At 44.8% G+C, this 20,590-nt stretch overlaps 1 pseudogene; it reads left to right on the forward strand.

Moving 5' to 3' along the window:
- The first annotated feature begins 13,424 nt into the window (after nt 1–13,424).
- Nucleotides 13,425–13,910, forward strand: LOC112820724 (U1 small nuclear ribonucleoprotein C-like; annotated as a pseudogene).
- Nucleotides 13,911–20,590: the final 6,680 nt, after the last annotated feature.

Below are 20,590 nucleotides of genomic sequence, written 5' to 3' on the forward strand. Positions count from 1 at the left end.
GCCCAGTATTGGATGCTGTGGAGATGAATCATTCCAGACCTCTCTATGAGTTTTAATGTTTTCAGCTGTAAGAAATAGAAAACCCTATTAAAAATGACTTTAAACAATAGGGAAATTTGGCTTACACAACAAGAATTCCAGCACAGGGCAGCTCCAGAGTTGATTCATTCAGTGGCACAACAATGTCATCAGAGACCCAAGTTGTTTCCACCTTTCTGCTCTATCATCCTTGGTGGGTCCTATTCAGACTAACCCCCCTCATGGTCCCAACATAGCTGCCACAGTTCCAGGCATCAACAGGCATCCAAGACAAAGACCAGAAGGAGAAAAGGGACTATTTCTTTGGTATCTATTTCTTAACTTGGACTACTTATGGTTTACCCTGTGGAGCTGGACATGGGGCCCCTCTGAAGACATGGAAGCTGGACAGCGAGACGTAGGACATGGGCATCGTTCACAGTGTCTGCTCCAAACTCTAAATCTGGTTAGGGAAGATAGGATTAACAAATGAGACAACTAGGCTCTAGTTACTCTCTCTCTCTCTCTCTCACAGCGCTCAAAGTTTCTCTCTTGCTGCTTACTCCTTCCTAACTGTGAGGATTGCATAAGGAAGAGTGTCTGTTCAAAGTTCTTCCCACAATGCCCTCAGCTCCTTGGAGAAAATGCATGACTCAAAGAGCTAAAAATCTAAGCCTTATCTTTTCTAAAGATCACCTGCTTGAGTACACCTGAACTCTCGTTCCGGATGAAGTGCATAAGTAAATAAAGTAGGATTCCTCTCTTGACTGACACTCCTTATAGGAAGAGCTGGTTTGCTAACCATTGTCAGTGGAGAAATGGGAAAGCCCAGAGAGGGGAAGGTGGGAAGGCCTCTGCCATTTATCAAGCTGTGAAGAGTGGCTGCCACTCATCTCGTGGACCAGGGAACTGGAAGGCTAAATCCAGGCCACCACTTTTTTGCATATGGTGCACAAACTAAGAATGGTTTTTACATTTTTTAATGGCTGATGGAAAAAAAAGCCTTTCATGACATGTGAAAATTGTATGAAATGCAAATTTCGGTGTCCATAAATGAAGTTCTTTGGAACACAGCTGTGCTCATGCATTTATATATTGCATATGGCTGTTTTCCCACTACAATAGCAAAATTAAGTAGCTATGACTCAGACCAAATGGCCCCTGAAACCAACATATTTACTGTCCGGCCCTTTGCATGAAAAGTGTGCTGGCCCCTGTCTTGGAGGAAAAGTCCTGATGGGACCTCCAGGCATAGGTTGGGGGGCAGGGGGGAACCATGCCTAGAGCCTCCAGAGCAGCCAGCCCTCTTCCCCTTTGCACACAAGGCTCTTCCTTCCCAACTGAGGGAGAAAGGAACATTCCATCTAATCCATTTAGAACAGGGTTCTCAGACTGGCCACACATTGGAATCACCTAGGAGCTTTTTTAAAAATACCAATCATGGCCCCCACCCAGACCAATTAAAGCAAAACCCCCAAGATGGGCTCAGGTATCCGTGTCTCGCAAAAGCTCCCAGGTGATCATGAAGTGCAATCAGGTTGGAGAACCACTGCTAGAGGCTGGTTTGCCAAAATCAGGCCTGGCCTCTGGAGCTTATTCTAAGCACACACCATCACCACCCTTAGGCATGTGTTTGGGGAACAGCACAGGAGCTCCACCCTAGGGTGGAGGCAGGAAGACATGGTGAAGCAAGCTGTGGTTAACCCCAAATGACTTCACCTGTGTACAGGTGAGTTCCACAGGTGTCCCACCTGAGGAGCCCTTGCCACCACAGATCTCCTCATGTAACAGAGAAAACACAGTGTCTCACCCTAACTGCCACTCACTCGATTACTTTCCTTCACCCAAGAGGGGGCAAACAAGAGCCTGGTCTCTGCCTCCCCCAGGGACAGTGTGGATGAATGTCTCCGTGACACCAGAGATCTCCCTTCTCCTTGGCATGGAGTTGAAGATGAACCTCATGTCTTCCTTCCTTCATTCCCTCACTCAACAGATATTTGCTGAGCACCAACACTTACCACACACTGAGGATTTTTAAATACAATGATGAATAAGCGCCCCCAAAGGAACTCACAGACTAGGGGAAGAGACTGCCAAATTAACCCAAAGTAGGAAATGCTGGAGAAGAACGAGTTTTGGGAGGAGTCCTTAGTTCTGCTCTAGAAAGTTAACATTTGAGATGGCTTATGGATATGCTGGTGAAGACATCTGGTGTGTGTTTGTATATTTGAATCGAGTTCAATGAAGAAGTCAAAGCTGAAGATATTAATTAGGGAGTCATCAGCACATTGGTGACCCTGGGTAACAGGCGGATGAGACTAGGGGGACTGGGAAGTGTTGCCAGAAGGTTTAAAAGCAAACCAGAAGAGGGCACATCAGGGAATCTAAATGGGGTGGCTGTTTCCAGCAGGAGGCGGGAGGTAATCTTATTGGATGCTGATAGTCCAGTAAGAGGACAACAAAAGAGCATGGAGGTGACCGTCACCCAGACAGAGCTGCTTCAGTGAAACAGGAGAGGCAGAATCCAGACAGGGGTGGGCTGAAGAGCGAATGTGAGGTGACCAAGTGAAGGCAGGGAGCGTAGACAACTCTCTAGAAGGTTTTCACGGACAGGGAGCAAAGAACTGGAATGGCAGGAGGATGCAGGGTCAAAAGGGAATGCATTTTGTTTTGTGTTAAGGTGGGAGACATTACAGCACGTTTATACGTGGGAAACAGATCCAGGAGACAGAAGATGGATGCATGAAAGAAGGTGAGTTAACCACAGGAGTGAAGCTGCTGAGAAGGGGAGGAATTCTGGGCAAAAATGGGCAGATTTCCCTCTGTGGTGAAAGGAAGATGGAGAATGTGAATTCAGGTATGGAGAGGCTGGTAGATTGGATGGGGGAAAGATGGAAAGATGTTGGTGTTTCTGTCAAATCCTTCAATTCTCTTTGAATTATGGGGTAAGGTTCATCAGCAGTGGCAGGCAGGGGAAGACAGAGGAGTTTTAAGAAAGGAGAAGAGAGTATAAAATAGCCTCTTTGATGAATTGCCAAGCAAACTTACTAGGGAAACATAATGGGGTAGCTAGGCTGTGGTGAATGCTTATTTAAGGTAAGGGGTCATGACATTTAAATGGGGAAAAAAAATAGTCCCATTGTGTGATTTTCCCCAACTATGTTCAGCTGCAACCACCTGAATAGTTGGGTTCAACTACAGCTGTGATTGTGCCAAGAAAATGTAACAGGGAAAAGGGGGCATGGTTATGATAAAGCACTGATTCTAGGGGCGCCTGGGTGGCTCAGTCGTTAAGCATCTGCCTTCGGCTCAGGTCATGATCCCGGGGTCCTGAGATCGAGCCCCGCATCGGGCTCCCTGCTCCACGGGAAGCCTGCTTCTCCCTCTCCCACTCCCCCTGCCTGTGTTCCCTCTCTCGCTGTGTCTCTCTCTGTCAGATAAATAAATAAAATCTTAAAAAAAAAAAAAAAAGCCCTGCTTCTAGAGTAGACAAGAAAGAAAGTGAGGCCAAAGGGGGAGAGGAATAATGATAGAGGTGTAGGGGCAATGGATGGGTGGTCCCAAGGGGACCAGGGAATTCTGCAGTGTGGGGGCCAGGGAGCCAGAAGAAGAATAGATCATTCTCAGAGGAGGGAATCCTTGAAACCAAATTTTAGAGATAAGAGCAGTTGCTGAAGACAGTGTGATCTAGGGTGTAACCAAGAGAGTGGAAGGCTGAGCTGGGTTGCAGAAAGAGGTTTTCCGGAGGTGAGGTCAAGGAACAAAGAAGCCAGGGTGTTGGATGGGTCATGCAAATAGATGCACTACCTCATTTTATCCCCCCCAACAACTCTTGAATTGTCCCACTTGACAGACGGGAAAACAGCCCCAGAGATATTCAGCTATTTGCCCAATGTAACATGACTAATAACTTCCAGAGAACTTGGGCTCCCCTGACCTCTAGTTCAGGGCCCGCTCAGCTTCCTGTGTCACAGATCCAAAGTACAGGAGAGCCAGCTCCCTAATTTTCACTTTGGATGAAAATCCAACTTTCAAGATTTGGCAGGTATCTTTTTTCCTGACTTGCAGGCATTTGGCATTGGTTGGTATATGTTTCCAGAGATACTTTTCTACATGGACGATAAAAAAGGGAACATATTTCTGTTTGACTAAGAAACATGTAATCCTGAGGACTCTACACATTTTATAAACTTCCAAATAACAGAGATCTGTGCAAATGGGAGAGACAGGAAAGTACTGAGTTGGTTGAAAACATGAATTTTATTGCAAAGGGGCATTTTAGGATATAAGACCTATTAACATAATCCCAGGAGGAGGGAAAAAGGATTTTCCAAGGCTCTCCCACACTGAGTGGAGCTCTGTATTTCACAGGACCTGGGGGCCCTTATGTCTCATAAGTCAGAAGCTTTGCCCTGGAGTCCTATGTGTGCATAAGTAGGCACAGGGGAATCAGCCCTGGTGGCCTTGAAAGCCACACTGAACATCAGCAGGAGTCTTTGCTATGGCAAAGCCTCTAACATATGGGTCTAGAGGAAAAGAAGATATTCCCACAGCCCTTATCACTATCAGAAATGACCTTGTTCATTGTTTACATGTAGGTACTATGTCGTGCCATGGGGTCAAGGACATTGGCCACTGCTGAAACCCCAGCTCTTACAACAGTGTCTGTCATAGAGCAGGAGATCAGTATATATTCTCTGAGTGGATATATTTAGTTTCCAACTCAGACCTATTACGTTGGCCACCAGCAAGACAAAGCGTACTGTACTCTCATACGTCATGGGGTAGGGAAAGCTAGGTAGCCAGCCTCAGTCAGCTGCCCAGTAGCCAAAGGTTATTGCCATGTGGTCATAGAGGAGGTCAAGGGCATCTGTCCTATTTATATCTCTTCCCAGTGTTTTGGACATTTATTTGTTTGTTTTTAATTTTTTTTTTAAGCGGGCTTCATACCCAGTGTGGAACCCAAGGCGGGCTTGAACTCGTGACCCTGAGATCAAGACCTGAGCTGAGATGAAGAGTCAGACACTTAACCAACTGAGCCACCCAGGTGACCCTATTTGTTTGTTTTTAATAATGAGTATTATAATGAACTTCTTTGCCAAATGGCCCATCTCACTGAATCCACCAAATAGCTACCCTATCCAAATCTTCTATAAGTAATAATTATTACTACTGGCTATCATTTACCGGTCGTATCACCATGTGCCACACATATATTATCTCATTGAATTCTTAAAGCAACTTTTATATCTGGATTTACTTAGATAGGATTATTGTCCCTGTTTTACTGATGAAGAAACTGAGGCCTGGGGAAGGTAAGGAACTTGGTCTAGAGCATACAGCTCTTAAGCAAGGGATACAAGATATGAATCAAATGAATTCAAAGCCCATGCTCTTAACCACCACGATATACTGCCTCTCACAAGGTAACAAAGTCAGTGAATGGCCTTTTTCCTCTTATATCAAAATTTCACAAGAAAGGACACCTAGCCCAAATTCTGTCAGACCCAGATTGTTCAGTTATTTGCTGGGAAGCAGCAAAACTGCCTTTCTGAGTTGACTGAGCCACGAAGGTCATCTCTTCCTGGTATACACTATCACAGCCAGACCAGAACTCAAGTGGTAACCAGCCATGCCAACCCTTAACTGCCAAAAAATAATGCAGTTGGAAGGAGAATAGTAAAAGGAAAGTGTGTTTTCTATCCACCTGTGGTCTTGTCTCTGTGGGTCTGCCGTCCCCCTCTCTCACTTGTCTTGGGAGGAGATGGGCATAGGTGAATTAATTTACAGGAATGTTCCAGCCCTCCGGGAAGGTACCATTTCCAGGACCCCTGAAACAATGATCCCAATCATCTTAAACCCTCATTAGGTCATGTGTCCTTTCCTCCACCTAGGAAAGACCAAGGCCCAGCCCCAAATTCCTCTTGATGATATTTTAAATAACAAAGTTACCTGTTACCAATGGCTCCTGGCATGCTCCAAGGAGGTAGTTGACCTGTCAGGATGAAAAAGAAAATCTGTTCTCTCCTGTTAGATTTGTGGTTTCCTATAATAGCTTGGTGGGGGCCCTTGCCTCATCCAGCATCCCTCTCTTCCCTGGAGCCCTCAGACCTTCCCAGGTAAGCCATCACATTAACTGCCACCACAATGCCATCCCTGCCCCACTGGATGGAAATAAACCCTGAAACTCCATCTAAAGGGGGTCAGAATCCAGGTTGATTTAGAAAGGATGGAGGTCTCCCAGTGCCCATTGTTTAGAAAAGATTTGTGCAAATTCCACCCTCTCAGAAGACCCACCCCACCCCATTTTTTAGGGGCCACCTCAGGGAAAGCCATGCAGTAGCCCTCAGCTTTCCATGAAGGCTGACAGTCCAAAATCAATCTCTCATCTGCTCCATTGGCAGTGCACTCCATGTTGGGTGCCAAGAAAGTGGTACTTTAGCTGAGGGGGGTTCAGGCGGAAAGGAAAAGATACATAACTGCAGCTGTGCTGAGTCATGACATCAGGATCTGGAAAGTGAAAAAGGTATGGGATGGAGAGAGGAGAGGGTGTTTGCTTGGAAACCATCTCGCACAGTCCAAATTAAACAGGCTGTTTCTTCAAGCCACTTGGTGGCTTGAAGATGGCCACTTTCCATCGCTGGCCCTTCTCTCTACTAGTTCATACCTCTCCTAAGATCCCTCAACCCAACGTCTGACTTCCATCAGAGTCTAGGGGATTCTTCTGATCCTCCAGGGCCTGAAATGCCCATAAACTGGTATCACCTGGCTCATTCTAAAAAATGACAAAACAGATCAAGGCCCACATTTTCTCTTTCCTAAAATTGCGGCCGTCTCCAATTTCTCTCCTTTCTTACCAGTCCTGGAACTTACTGACTCAATTACCCACTCGAGCACTCGAGCCTCTCATCAGCCCAACAGGGACTATAGCTCTTTCCTTTTGACAGTTCTCAGATTGTTTCATGTACATATCTTATCTTCCTGGAAAGAATGTAAGCTCTCTGGAATCTAGGACTGGGTCATGTAGTCCTTTTATATGTGACACTGTGTATCCTTATGGTTCTGAATACATCAGGAAATACTTAAATTTATGAAGCTGCATTGAGCTAAACAGAACTGAAGAGGGACACACAGCAAAACATGAAGCCACTGGGCACTCATCAGGAAAACGGTTGGCGGCCTCCAATTTCAGGTAAACAAATCCTAGGATGGGCTCAAGGTGTGTGCCAGCATGACACGTGAGCCTGCACCTGTTACAGTAGGTAGGCTGACAAAGCGTTCGAGGCTGGATTGATGGGCTGCACGTGGAATGGGGAAAAGGAGGCAGACCCATACTTCATTTGGACCCAGACTCAACACCAAACCATAGGCCGAACCATGCTGCCAAAATGGCAAAGCTTCCCTAGAATAGGTGGCAGATTCACAGGACTGGCTGCTCATCAATTCATTTTTGCACTATTTTATATCTCCACGATCATCCAGTTTTCAAGGAACATACCACTGCCTATGTTGAAACAAAAAGTAATTCATTAACTTTTCTCGTTGAACAAAGGAGGTCAGAGGCAGTGCTAGGAATTTAACTGACAGCTCTAGAATTTCAGGTCTACTCCCAGGAATTGGAACTACACTTCCTGGTTTTCTCACTAGCACATGGGAGCTCTGAGAGGAACTTCTTTCTGCTGGCCTCCCTTACAGGTATTAGCAATAAGGAATTTCCTAGCTACTTTATGAACGGGAGAAATCAGCAACGTGAGGAAAGATAGAACTCACTAGAGTGTCCAGTGAGAGGTTAATGGCAGACTCAGGAGTATCTGTCAGAGCTGGGGAGGGCCTTCAGAGAGCCCACCTCTCCACCACTGGTTTTACAGGCCAAGAGTCCCAAGGCCCAGGAGCTTTTGTGACCTCCCCAAGGTCACACAGCTTGATAACAATGTTCTTGGCTTCAGCCTCTTAACTTCCGGTCCCAGGTTTTCCCAGCACACCAGGAGGAAAATGATGCAAAGAATAAAAAAGTGGGGTAAAACTCTGTGTTAAAATTTGATTGGCATTGGGGCGCCTGGGTGGGTCATTTGGTTAAGTGTCAGACTCTTGGTTTCAGCTCAGGTCATGATCCCTGGGTCTCGAGATTGAGCCCGTCATTGGGCTCTGTGCTCAGCGCAGAGTCTGCTTGTCCCTCTCCCTCCCGCTCTGTTCCTCCCCCTGCTCCTGCTCTCTGTCTCTCTTTCTCTCTCAAATAAATAAATTAAATCTTTAAAAAAAAATTTTATTGGTGAGACAAGATTTTACTTATATGTGGAATCTAAAAAAACAAAACTTTTTTTTGGGGGGGGAGAGACAACGTGAGCGGCACATGAGGGACAGAGGGAGAGGGAGAGAAAGAATCCGAGGCAGGCTCCGTGCCCAGCTCAGAGCCCAACATGGGGCTCTACCTCATGACCCTGAGACCATGATCTGAGCCCAAATCAAGAGTCGGACACTTAACCGAATGAACCACCCAGGCGCCCCCCAAACAAATACAGAGAACAGATGGTTGCCAGAGGGGAGGTGCGTGGGGGTGAAATAAAGGGGATTAGGAGGCACAAACTTCCAGTTACAAAATAAATAAGTCACAGAGAAGAAAAGAATGGCATAGGGAATATAGTCAATAATATTGTAATAATGTTGTTTGGTGACAGATGGTGACTACACATGTCATGGTGAGCACGGAGTACTTTATAGAATTGTCGAATCACGATGTTGTACACCTAAAACTAATATAACATCGTATGTCAATTATACTTCAATAATTAAAGGGAAACAAAAGAAAAACTGATGGGCAGGAAGGACACTGTCCTTTGAGAGCTCACTAAGAACTGCAAAAGCGAAGTCCCACAGAACATCTAGAATTGGTTGAGAAGCTCATAGTTGCCAGAAAAATAAGGAGCACTAGACCCAGTGTATTAGTTTGTTAGGGCTGCTGTAACCAATACCACAGACTAGGTGTCTTAAACAACAGAAATTTAATTCCTCATGGTTCTAGAGGCTAGAAGTCTGAGACCAAAGTCCATGTGTGGAAAACAAATCATACAGATGGAAAATGTTGTCTTCTCATTTGTTAGTACTTAGCAGATGCACAACAAAAGGTGAGCGAATGAATGCTCCTGACTAGCTTGTCCCACACCTCCCACTCCTCAGTGGGAAGGAGAAATGTCCGTGGGGCCTTCATTCCCCTGCAGCGGGGTTCCCAGTGGCCACTCCACAGACTGCCCAGGAAAGTGCAGGAAGTAAACACCCTATGTCTTGAATGTGTGTTTTTTCTGCTAGAAATAATTAATATCCACATTAGTTTAACAAAAAGGGTTTGGGGCGCCAAGGTGGCTCAGTCGGTTGAGCATCTGACTCTTGATTCCAGCTCAGGTCATGATCTCAGGGCTGTGGGATCGAGCCCCGTGTCAGGCTCTGTGCTCAGCAGGGAGTCTGCTTGGCCCTCTCCCTCTGCTCCTCCCCCCACTCATGTGCACTCTCTCTCTCTCTCTCTCTCAAATAAACTTAAAAATAAATAAATAAATAAAGTAAAAAAGGGTTAGTTTTCCCCCGTATAATCATAATAAAAGTTGATACCAAAAGTAAAGAGAATCAAAAGAGCTCCAGTATGTAAATGCAATTAGACATCCCCATGACACTCATGGCTTTCCTAGCAACAGAATGTTAATTATTCTGCAAAAAGAGAACAAGGCAGATAAGCACTCGTTTGTGGTGACAACACAGTTCATTTTCTTTATTCACTAGGGAAAGGCTGCCACCAGCCAAACCCTGATGTTGGTATTCTGATGGGGGCTGGGGGTGGGGGGGGGAGGTCCAGCCCTGACATACTACAGCCTTGAGGAAAGAGCAGGGCAGGATGAATCAACCCACCCACTAGGATAACAAATCAAAAAAGAGATCTGGGTGTAGGAGAGGTTTAAATGTAGCCTCCAGAGCCTGGATGAGATGGCAAGTCCCAGCCCTATAACTGGCTGGAGGCAGGTGAGGAGAACCTTCTACCAGGCCCCCACCTCCTGCTGTGCCCAGTGCCAGCCCACACCTGCAGGGCATGCAGATGAGGTAGACAGCACAGCCCTGCCCCACCCTTGTGGAAATGACAGTCCTTCTGGGAAGAGGGGACTAATGCCCACAGAACTATCAGAAAACAATCCAGACCAGGTGTGAGGAAGTGCTGGGTAGAGGCTCCAACCACACAGAAGAGGGAGAGATGGGTGGCTTGTGTTAGCCGAGTAGGTTCTCAAAGGAGAAGGACTTAAACTAGTGTTTAGGGAGACAAATGAGGGAAAGCATCTGGAATGGGGCGCGGGGGGGGAGAAAAAAGAGGGGAGAAAGAGATTTCTTTATAAAATGGAGTTACATCTAAAGAGTTGGTGGGGGCGCCTGGGTGGCTCAGTTGGTTAAGCGACTGCCTTCGGCTCAGGTCATGATCCTGGAGTCCCGGGATCGAGTCCCGCATCGGGCTCCCTGCTGAGCAGGGAGTCTGCTTCTCCCTCTGACCCTACCCCCTCTCATGTACTCTCTCTCTCTCATTCTGTCTCTCAAATAAATAAATAAATAAAATATTTAAAAAAAATAAAGAGTTGGTGGGAGTTTTCTATGTAATGGGTTATTAAATATGGAAAACTCTTGAGAGCCTGGTTCTCTCTCTCTCTCTCTCTCTCTCTCTCTCTCTCTCTTCTCCCTCTCTCTCCTTATCTATTAATGTGCATTTTGTCCAGTTATGAAACCAGAGGACATCATTCTGTAATCAGCACTTTCAGGAGAGCAGAGGCAGACCTCTGAGGTGGCTCAGAGTCATTTAAAAATTATCATTAACAAATAAGGGTGACTCTCCACAACGCCCTGTAGGCAGGTAGATCAGGTGGGAGGGGGTTGTGACTCATTCTTCCTCACACCAGAAACCAGGCTCCCTGGTGGGGTAGGACACAGCGCCTGACTTCTCCACAGCCATTGACAAGAGACTTTCAGGCGGGTCGGATGAGCTTGCTCATCCCACCCTCTTCTGAAGGCTGCTGGGATTACTCTTAAGGGCGCAGCTCAGGAACGGAACACCTCATCAAATCTGGGGAATTCAAGAATGAGGCATCAAAGCCAGAATTCACTGCATACTTCACCCCCCTTCCACAGAACTTCTTTCTGTAAGTGTCTCATAGGTTCAAAACATAGGTCCCAGAAGTTTGGCCACATGGATGGGCCTTATTATACATCATTTACTTGTTTCGCAGGCAAGGACATAAATCCTGAGGAGTCGGGTGATCTGCCCGAAGTCACAGAGCTAATGCTTATCACACTGGAGGCCAGGCTTCCTGGCTCTGAGTCAGGACTCCTTCAACTGCACTTGGTAATATTAGCAGGAGCAGGAATCAGCAAACTATTTCTATAAAGGACCAGAAACTATTTTAAGCTAGGCAGCTATTGCAGCTTCTCAACCCTGCCGCTTTAGCTTGAAAGGAGCCATAGATAACACGTGAACACAGGGATGTGGCTCCAATAAAACTTTATTTATAATAACAGGAGGCTGATTGGATTTGGCCCACTATCTTCAGTTTGCTGACCTCTGAACAAGAATATTGATTATTTATCGATCCCTTGCAACGTTCCAGATCCTGTGCCGAGCACTCTGCAGGCATTCTCTCAATTAATTCTCAACAATCCTATGAGATTAGTGTTATTCCTACGGTTCCACAGATGTGAAAAGTGAGACTCAGAATGACAGATAAGTGGCCCAAACCCTGGAAACTGTAACTGGCAGAGCTGAAAGGCTATCCTAGTTCTTAACCTCAGAGTCTTAACTAATCATCAATAGACGATAGTACCTCCCAGATGCATTAAAACCTTTGATTTCCGGGCGCCTGGGTGGCTCAGATGGTTAAGCGTCTGCCTTCGGCTCAGGTCATGATCCCAGGGTCCTGGGATCGAGTCCCACATCGGGCTCCCTGCTCCTTGGGAGCCTGCTTCTCCCTCTGCCTCTCTCTCTCTCTCTGTCTCTCATGAATAAATAAATAAAATCTTTAAAAAAAAACCTTTGATTTCCAATGTTGAATGAAACTCCTTTGAAGATTGCTCCTGTCTACGCATACTGAGAGAGTGATTAACCATTCCAGCTTGCCTCGGACTGAGGGGCTTCCCAGGATGCAGGACTTTCCATGGTAGAACTGGGATACTCTCAAGCAAAACAGCATGGTTGGCCACCCTAAAATCAGGCATTTTGATGATACATTTGTGGCCTATTCAACGGAACAAAATAAAGTAGACATTTGTGGCTACCTAAGGCAGGATTTGAACTGAGGCCCCTTGCCCTGAGTAGAGCAGAATGCCAGAGAACAAAGTCATATTACAGGCCAAGGGAAGAGGGTTGCTGGGAAGAGAAAGATAACAGGATGAGTAACTTCTCTCAAGAAGCCAAGAGGAAGTCATATTTATGCTTCCTGGTTGATCTCAACCATTCTTTCTATTTCTCTTTTCTTAGACTTACTCAGCCCTCCAGGGTCCTTGTAGGACTCCCACTGGGGGGTCTACACACTCCTATTTGCACACTAATCAAATAGGGAAGGAGAAATCACTGGAGAATTGGTCCTGGTGGAGGGCCAGTTGGGGTTTTGTGTATCTGAAACACACTTGGGCCCCCTGCCTACTTTTCAAGATGTCCCAATCCAATCTGCTTTCATTGAGAATCTTTTTCCCTTTCCCCTTTCCTATGCTCCCATATCACTCTGTACATCCCTCCCATAAACTGTGTTGCTCTCATGAGTGTATAATTATCAGTTTGGCTTGTCTGTCTCCCTGGTTAGACTTTGAGCTAGGTGTTGGCCACTCCTGTTCAGCATCATATCCTGGATACCTAGAAAATATGTCAAAAAGAAGTTCTCAATAAGTGTCTCCTGAAAACGAAACATGTTAGCCCAAGAGGAGAAGAATAAAAAGAACACTCCCATTAGACTTTTAGGGCACCGTGAATACTCCACATATGTTTTATTTTGTTTTCAATAAATGGATACAAACATGATCACCAAGTAGGATGTGGAGCATACAGTGGGTACACTTTCGAGTTTCTCTCCAGAGATTGGTCGAGTACATTTTAGTCTTTCTGAACCCTTAAGACCATTCCTCAGGATAAAGGGTAAGAAAAAGGAATAAAAAGTATCCAGACTGAAAGGAAGAAGTAAAACTCTATTCACATATATGATCTTGTATATTGAAAATCCTAAGAAATCCACTAAAAAATACTATTAGAACTAATAAACTAGGTCAGCAAGATTGCAGGATACAAGATGAAAATACAAAAAAATCAATTGTATTTCTACACACCTGCAATGAATAATCCAAAAATCAAATTAAGAAAACAAATCAGGGACAGAATGGCCAATGGCCTGCAGAGCAACATGCCTAAGTTTTATTGTGACTACTGCGACACGTACCTTACCCATGACTCTCCATCTGTGCGAAAGACACACTGCAGTGTTAGGAAGCACAAAGAGAATATGAAAGACTACTATCAGAAATGGACAGAAGAGCAGGCCCAGACAGAGCCTGATCGACAAAATAACCACTGCATTTCCATAAGGAAAGATACCTCCTACTCCATTCTTTGCTCCTTCTCCTGCAGGGGCAATGATCCCACCTCCCCCCCAATCTCCCAGGTCCTTATTGCCCTGGTATGATGCCAGCACCCCATATGGAGGGCCCCTCCCATGATGCCAGTGTTGGGCCCTCCTCCTCCTGGGATGATGCCAGTGGGACCTGCTCCTGGAATGAGGCCACCTATGAGAGGCCACATGCCAATGATGCTTGCACCCCCAGTGATGAGACCTCCCGCCTGTCCCATGGTGGTGCCCACTCAGCCAGGAATGTCTCAACCAGACAGATAAGGAGAGAGGGAAGCTCTTTATATTCATTTTACATTACTTTACTTCGCCAGGATATCATGGTGCTGTGAGTCTAGGTGTTTTCTAACAGGATAACCAGAAAGACTTGCTCCCCCTTCCTATCAAAGAGAGAATAGTTTTTGCAGGGGAGTAGTGGGACCAAAAAAAAAAAGTAATTTTCATTTGTATTGTGAAAGGTGAAAATAAAATAGCCATCTATTTTAGTTAACAAAAAAAAAAAGGAAATCAAAAATCCATTCACAATAGTATCAAAAAGAATAAAATATTTAGGAATAAACTTAATAAAAGAAGTGCAAAATTTATACTCTATTCTAAAAACTACAAAATGGTCTTGAAAGAAATTAAAGAATCTAAATAAGTGGAAAAACAACCCATGTTCATGGATCAGTAGACTTAACATTGGTAAGATGGCAAAACTCCCCAAACTAATCTAAAAATTCAACAAAAAACCTATCAGAATTCAGCTAACTACTTTATAGAAATGGATCAGATAGGGCGCCTGGGTGGCTCAGTTGGTTGAGCGACTGCCTTCGGCTCAGGTCATGATCCTGGAGTCCCGGGATCGAGTCCCGCATCGGGCTCCCCGCTCAGCGGGGAGTCTGCTTCTCCCTCTGACCCTCCCCCCTCTCATGTGCTCTCTCTCTCTCTCTCTCATTCGCGCTCTCTCAAATAAATAAATAAATAAAATCTTAAAAAAAAAAAGAAATGGATCAGATAATTGTAAAATTCATATGGAGTTTCAAGGGACCAAAATAGCCAAAACAATCCTGAAAAAGAACAAAGTAAGGTTCACACTTCCCGATTTCAAAATTTACTACAAAACAAAAGTAATCGGGGCGCCTGGGTGGCTGTGTCGTTAAGCATCTGCCTTCGGCTCAGGTCATGATCCCAGGGTCCTGGGATCAAGCCCCACATCAGGCTCCCTGCTCATCGGGAAGCCTGCTTCTCCCTCTCCCACTCCCCCTGCTTGTGTTCCCTCTCCCGCTGTCTCTCTCTCTGTCAAATAAATAAATAAAATCTTAAAAACAACAACAACAACAGTAATCAGTACAGTGTGATACTGGCACAAGGATAGACATATAAATCAATGGAGTAAAAATAAGGGTCCATAAATAAACCCATACATATATGGTCAAAAAGAACAACAGGGGTGCCCAAAGCATTCAGTGGGGAAGAACACTCTTTTCAACAAATGATGCTGGATAGCGACTTGCAAAAGAACAAAGTGGGAACCTTATCCCATACCATATGCAAAAATTAGCTCAAAACTGGTCTTTAAGGAAATGCAAATCAAAATCACAATGAGATACCACTTAATAACCACAAGAATAGCTACTACAATATTTTTTTAAATAATAATAAGTTTTTGCAAGGACGTGGAGAAATTGGAATTCTTTTGCATTGTTGGTAAGGATATAAAATGATATGGCCACTGTGGAAAATAGTTTGGTAGTTCCTCAAAGAGATAAACATAGAATTAGCGTATGACCCAGCAATTCCACTCCTGGATATATACTCAAAAGAACTGAAAACATACATCCACATAGAGCCCTTGACATGGATGTTTAGAGCAGCATTATTTATAATCACCAAGAGGTAGAAACAACCCAAATGTCCATAAACTGATGAATGTATAAACAAAAAGCAGCATAACCATGCAATAGAATATTATTCAACCATGAAAAGGATTGAAATATTGACACACACTACAACATGGATGAACCTGGAAAACAATGCCGAGTGAAAGAAGCCAATCATAAAAGACCACATATTGCAGGATTCCATTCATATGAAAGTCCAGAATAGGGAAATCTATAGCGGCAGAAAGTACGTGGTTGTTTAGGCCTGAGGTAGGGCGGGAAGTTGGGGGTGGGAGGGTTGCAAAAGGGCACAGGGTTTCTTTTGAAGTGATAAATATTCTAAAATGGACTTTGGTGATCATTGCACAAATCTGTGCGTATAGTACAGACCGGTGAATTGTACACCTTAAATGGGTAAATTGTATGGTATGGGAATTATATCTCAATCAAGCCGTTTTTTAAAAAAATGAAACTCTATTCCTGCCCCACACTTCCATACACCCACACAAAGCCATGCTGTCTCCAGATCTATGCCTGGAACTTTTTAAAAGTGGGTCAGCTCATTCCCTGACTTTAGGAAACTGTTCCTTATTTGGGACTTCTGGGCCCATTTGACAGTTTGAGATAATTGGCCATTTACGCACAGGGGCAAAGTGGTGCTTGGATAATTACTAAAGCCACAGTCCTGAATCACAGGAGTTTGGAGTTTGGAAAAACACATCAACCAACCCAACAGCCAGGTTTCCATGAAAGGAGGTCTCAGCTCCTGATAACTCTCAAGTACGTTCCTTGCTCACTCCACCCTTCTCTAGCTCCTCCTTTCCCATTTTGGCAAATTTCCCTCTCCCTCCCCACTTCTCCCACCCCAACAAACTCTTGACTGAGGAAAAGCAAGAACATTCCTGCCATCCCCTTTCCAACTGAACTCAACGGCCTCCAGCCCCCGGCTCACCGGCTCACACGTAAAGGCCAACTGAACTCTCTGATCTGAGTTAAAAGCTTTGTGTTGTGTGTGCTAACAAGCTGGGGGGTTTTGCCTTTTTCCTCTAGCTTGGATTACCTAGTTTCCAAGTGGGCCAACTCTGGGAGAAACCCTCCCAATCAATGCCTTCAGCTGAGATCTAAATATCCATGCCTCTTACTCCAGAGGAATAAGAAACAAACCAGAGGAAAAACATGTTGCAACACAATTACTGCATTATTTCTTTATAACCACGGTCTCCAGGTGGGGGGTGGGGTGGGGGATGAAAGGTTTTCATACTTAATGAATAAATGCCTTGTAGTCCACTTGGCTTTTCTTTAAAGAACTCTGAATATGTCGCAAATTCTCTCTCAGTCCTCTATATGCCACCACCTCATCAAGGAGGGAGCTGGAGAAATAAAACCCATTTCACAGATCCAGAAATGAAGGCAGCAAGTATCCTGATAACTTTACTGATCCCCAAACAAGTTCTCAGGCTACAACTTTCACCCTCAAATTTATTTCCCACCTTTCTTCCTATGTTCCTCCTAGATTTCCACTACTTGCTTTTCAAGTCCAAACCCCCTTCTTCCATGATGTCCCTACCAAAACCCAATCCATGTTGATCCTTGCTTTTCTGGAACATGCAAAATAAAGTCACTAGTTATATTGTATCGCATTCTCTAGTCTTTTTCATAGGTATGGACTCCCCTAGCAGAGTGGCGCCCTGTCGGAAGTTAAATTCGTCTGGGGAGGGGGTAGAGGGGCTTGGGTTGTTTGTTTGTTTCATTTTCTTTTTCAAAAACGGAGAATTCCCTGCTTTTTAAAGGCATTGGCCATGACAGGAGGTAAAATAGCCTAGAAAATTTTTATATAAAAGAAACAAATATATAAGATTTTTAAGACATGACATTGGAAGAACATCTGTTGAGCTAAAACAAAAGGAACTGAAACCCAATTCAGTGGAAATGGAAAGGAATAACCAATATAGAGTGTTGGGATGATTGGTTGGTTATTAATAAAATAAATCAATTTAGATCCTTACCTTATACCATATATCAAAATCAAGTCCAGAGCTAAATGGAAAAAAATCAAATCGTACCTGGTGTGATGGCTAGTTTTATGTGTCAACTTGACTGGGGCACAGGATGCCCAGATTGGTCAAACATCATTCTGGTTGTTTCCGTGAGGATGTTTTTGGATGAGATTCGCATTTAAATTGATAGATTGAGTAAAGCAGATTGCCTTCCTAACGTATCTAGGCCCCAGAAAATGACCTCTTAAATGTTCCCGTATCAAGAAAGGAAAATGAGGGGCGCCTGGGTGGCTCAGTCAGTTAAGCGTCGGCCTTTGGCTCAGGTCATGATCCCAGGGTCCTGGGATCAAACCCTGCATCGGGCTCCTGGCTCAGCGGGAAGCCTGCTTCTCCCTCTCCCTCAATCTGCCGCTCCCCCTGCTTGTGCTCTCTCTCTTTCTCTCAAATAAATAAATAAAATCTTAAAAAAAAAAATAAAAGGAAAATGAGGCTCACTTTGATCATAGGATAAAGTACTAAAAACCTCAAAGCCCCTCCATGATCTGACCCTGCAGTGCCCCTCGCCCCGGGGACCCTCACAGACTCCAACACTAGCCAGGCAGAGATCCTCTTGGCTCGTCCCATGGGCCAAGCTCTCCCCCGTCTCCCCGCCTTCATCAGTTCTTCTCTGTCCCTGGAACCATCTCTCCACCCCCGGCTCCTACTTGTTCAAAATGGACCAGAAGCAAAGACACATCGCTACCTCTGTGGTAGAATGTAGAGAACGTTTAAGCAGTGGTTCTTAGAAAACAGAACTTTGCGTGTCTAACTTCTACACATCTTTCAGCTCTCAGCCACTGAGAAGCTTACTCTGTCCTCTCTCCCTTACCCCTCAGAGCCCCTTCTCTGAGGTATCGCCCAGCGACTTCCCCTCCTGGAAGGAAAGGAGCTCCTCCTACTGCACCTGAAGTTTCCTGGGGGAAGTTGCATAGGCTCTTGTTTCCCTCTCAGTTATGAATACCTATATACTCTAACGTACATGCGAGGAGAGCCATGGAGGATGGTGGGGAAAGGCTGGGGCAGATGGAGGGAGCCACCTCACAGCCTTCTGTACGCTGCAGCAGAAACACTGGTAAAGGTCCAGAGAAACCGATTGCCCATCCCACTGGTTCTCATGGATGCAGAGAAGTCATTCCAAGGACGGAAGTGGCCCTGTAAAGGAAGAAGGAAGGACCTTCAGGTATCTGGTTACTGTCAGGCTCACTATGAAGCCACAGAAAGTAAGCGACAAGCTCTGATCACTAAAGGGACTCAAGACTCCATCAGGAATATTGCCTTCACTTTTTCTTTTTTTTTTTGACAATTAAAGTTTTCTAAATTTTTCTTTTCTTTTTTTTTCTTTTTTTTTTTTTTGACAGAGAGAGAGACCGCAAGAGAGGGAACACAAGCAGGGGGAGTGGGAGAGGGAGAAGCAGCCTTCCCGCGGAGCAGGGAGCCCGATGCGTGGCTCCATCCCAGGACCCTGGGACCATGACCTGAGCCGAATGTGGACGCTTAATGAGAGAGCCACCCAGGCACCCCCAGAGTTTTCTAGATTTTTCAAAAAATATTACTTTGGGGGAGGCTATTTATCTATTTTTGTTGTGGTAAAATACACATAACAAATAATTTACCATTTTAACCATTTCACATCATCCATCTCAGTGGCATTTAGTAAGTTCACAGTATTGTGCAACCATCACCACTACCTAGTTCCAAAGCATTTTCATCACCCTGAAAAGAGATCTCTTACTAAGCAGTCATTTCCCATTCACCCTTCCTACAGCCCCCTGGCAGACATTCATCTATTTTCTATCTCTGTGATTTTGCCTATTCTGTATTTAAATTTTGTATACATGGAATCACACAATATTTTTCCTTTTGTGTCCTGCTTCTCTCACTTGGCGTGTTTTCTAGGTTCATGGTGTAGCATGATCAGTACTTCATTCCTTTTTATGGTTCAATAATATTCCTCTTCATTTTGTTTATCCAATTCATCAGGTGAGTTTCTTCTAACAAGTATGACTTTTGCAATCAGGAAAAAAAAATAATACAGTTTCAGATTGTTGTTTGTTTTGTTCTATTTGGGTTACCAAATCCTTCTGAACATGAGGCAGGAGGAGGTTCATATTCTAGTTCTTTCTCCAGCCACTGACCAAAGGCACATACCATTTTTTCTCAATTCTAAGGCTCCTGGTTTTGTTTGTTTCTTGGTTTCGATTTTTTTTAACATTTCTGAAATATGAATGCATCTTGTAATCTTTTTTTTTTAAGATTTTTAAAAATTTATTTATTTGACAGAGAGAGACACAGCGAGAGAGGGAACACAAGCAGGGGGAGTGGAAGAGGGAGAAGCAGGCTTCCCGCGGAGCAGGGAGCCCGATGCGGGGCTCGATCCCAGGACCCTGGGATCATGACCTGAGCTGAAGGCAGACCCTTAACGACTGAGCCACCCAGGTGCCCCTGCATCTTTTAATCTACTTACTTTTTCAGTGATGTTTCTTTCTCCTGTCTGTAAAGCTATTACTCTATTTCCTCAATTTAAAAACACCATCAGGGGGCGCCTGGGTGGCTCAGTTGGTTAAGCGACTGCCTTCGGCTCAGGTCTGGGGGGGACTCTGAGATCACAGACCCTGACCCCAGCCGAAGGGAGACTGACTCAACTGACTGAGCCATCCAGGCGCCCCTGATGGTGTTTTTATTTTATTTTATTTTTTTAAAGATTTTATTTTTATTTATTTATTTATTTGAGAGAGAGATCCTGGAGTCCCTGGATCGAATCCTGCATCGCGCTCCCTGCTCAGCAGGGAGTCGGCTTCTTCCTCTGACCCTCCCCCCTCTCATGTGCTCTCTCTCTCTCAAATAAATAAATAAATAAAAATAAAATCTTTAAAAAAATAAATAAAATAAAATAAAATAAAAACACCATCAGGGGCGCCTGGGTGGCTCAGTCAGTTGAGTCAGTCTGCCTTTGGCTGGGGTCAGGGTCTGTGATCCCAGAGTCCCTGGATCAAGCCCTAGGTCGGGCTCCCTGCTCAGTAGGGAATCTGCTTCTCCCTCTGCCTTT

This window comes from Callorhinus ursinus, unplaced genomic scaffold, assembly GCF_003265705.2.
Source record: "Callorhinus ursinus isolate GAN/ISIS: 27379988/994484 unplaced genomic scaffold, GSC_fseal_2.0 scaffold10, whole genome shotgun sequence".
NCBI classification, from domain to species: Eukaryota; Metazoa; Chordata; class Mammalia; order Carnivora; family Otariidae; genus Callorhinus; species Callorhinus ursinus.